Source organism: Ochlerotatus camptorhynchus, unplaced genomic scaffold, assembly GCF_037179485.1.
Source record: "Ochlerotatus camptorhynchus isolate MF236.1 unplaced genomic scaffold, CSIRO-AGI_Acam_v1.1 ptg000196l, whole genome shotgun sequence".
Classification (NCBI taxonomy): Eukaryota; Metazoa; Arthropoda; class Insecta; order Diptera; family Culicidae; genus Ochlerotatus; species Ochlerotatus camptorhynchus.
Window position 1 is genome coordinate 687,125 of NW_027040686.1, and position 2,495 is coordinate 689,619.

The window sequence follows — 2,495 nt, forward strand, 5'->3', positions numbered from 1 at the left end:
ATAATTTTACGTACGCCAATGAATTTTCTGGAGCAACAAAATCGTGCAACTTCTTCACCAGAGAACAAATCAGGAAAGTTCAATCAGCTGATTTCGACATTTCATCTACGATGCATTTCCGGATGTTACCAAAAGGAGTCGAACTTACACGTAAGCAAAGAATAATACAAAAAATTCTACCGTTGTTGCCTCCCGACAAAAAAATGTACTGGTATAACCTTCCAACCCACGATGACATATCGGATGAAGAATCATAATACCAATGAAGGAGCATAATAATAATGTGTGATTATATTGTAACATTTACCATTTTCATTTCCCTTGCTCTTTCCATTTATTATACATCAATAAAGCTGTTATAAATAAATAAAAACATTCTTTCCATAATATATTTAATTAAAGAGTCTTGCGATAAGCTGTAAAACCGAAAAATTTCTGAATCTTTAACATTTATTTAAAAAAAAAATTATAAAAGTTTAACATAAAACAAGTTTTGAATCTGAAACTTCCGATTTTCAACTTGATGCCTGTGACCACTTGACTATAAAACCATCTTACTTGATGTTAAAAAAAATTCCCTATTAAAAACACACTGGTTGCTGCGCTCGGTTTCAGACTGATCATGCACATTAGACAATTTCTCATTTATATTGCACATTAGCCATCTAGTTTTTCAAGTCGGTTATCCGCACGAATCAATTTTTTCAAAATTGTATACAGTGGGGACCTTGACAAAAGTGCCACATATCAACTAACACCATTTTCTCGATTTTGACAAAAATGGCTTATTAGCCAATTTCTCATTTATGGGCAGCAATAGACTTAGTGAATCCAATCTTTACTTTTCTCAAATTCGGGAATTTTTCCCTGAAAAATCCTGGAAAAACATGAGGCAAATTTACTCATCGCTGAGTGCCTGCACTTTTGGCGATTTCGCCGTGTAGATGGTTGAAAATAATAAATTAAAAGTACAGCCAGAACAGTTTGTGGTCAGTCAGATAAAATGGTCCCTAAAATAGTAATGAAAAGATCCATACAAAGGCGCGAAACATCGGAAATTTGCGTGGAATACTTCATCTTAAAGACAAAATCCAAATTATTTATTGGCTTTTTTTATATTGTTTAGGGAAAATTTCGTCTTTAAAGGATCATTTCATCTTCTAGAAGCTTTCATTGCTATGTATTGTAACAGTAGCCAATTTCATAAAATTCTATTTTTGTTAGTTTTCTTATTTAGTTTCAAATATTTATTCTATATGTTGTCTGCGCGTATAGAGGTTAGCCAAAACGTATTGCTTACTTACGTAGCTATCTCCGAACAGTTTCACGATTCGTGTTTCCGTTTCTCGGTTAGAGAAAACCGGAGGGAGAGCTCTGGATTCATGGGGCCTTCCTTATCTCAGTCGGTAAAGGCGCAGCTACAAAGCAAGACCATGCTGGAAGATAGCTATGTTCGATTTCCGGTCCGGTCTAGGAATTTTTCGGGTTGGAACATTTCTCGACTTCCCTGGGCATAGAAGTATGATTGGACTTGCCACACAATTATACCAATGCAAAAATGGTACAGGCATCGAAAGCTCTCAATTAATAACTGTGGAAGTGCATCTAGAACACTAAGTTGAGAGCACGCAATAAGCTAATATGCGATATGCAATAAGCTTGAAATGCGAAGAAGAAGAAGAAGAAGAGGAACTCTGGATTCAGTTAACTGTAAAAATAACAAGATGGGCAGACTGGGATCGACTGAAGAGGGAAGGAAATACTTTCATTTTAAATCTCACGACCGTGACTAACGAAGTTCATTAGACTTCCATTTCCAGGAATCATGTCTTGGGCGTTTTCTGAGGAAAATCAGCAATCGCCTCTTTCACTTTGATCCACTCATAGATGTCTTATCAGAATGAATTCAAAATTGTGACCAGAATATAGACCCTGGTGACCTCGGGATGGTCTACCGGAAGATTCGGAACATCCGTAGATGAGGTCAATTCATGAAACTGATCCTAGATCTCTGCGGATCTTTCGAAACCTCTTAAAGACGTTTTATCAAAATTAATTCAGAGTTGTGACCGGAATAAAGGGGCCTCATAGCCTGGTCAGTAAAGGCACGGTATTATCAAGCCGGAGGCGGCGGGTTCGATTCCTGGTCCGGTCGATGCATGCATTGGTATTGGCATCGAAAGCTCTCAATTAATAACTGTGGAAGTGCATTTAGAACACTAAGTTGAGAGCACGCAATAAGCTAATATGCGCTAAGCAATAAGCTTGCAATGCGAACAAGAAGAAAGAAGAAGAAGACCGGAAAATTAATCGTGGGGACCACGGAATGGTTCACCGGAAGATCTGGAACATCTGTTAAAGTGCTCAATACTTTAAACTGATGCTATTGCTCCACTTTTTTTTCCAAAACAACCCATTGACTTCTTATCGATATGTATTCGGAGCTGTGTTCAAAAACTTGACCCTTGGGTATACGGAATGGCCAGAGAATCCAA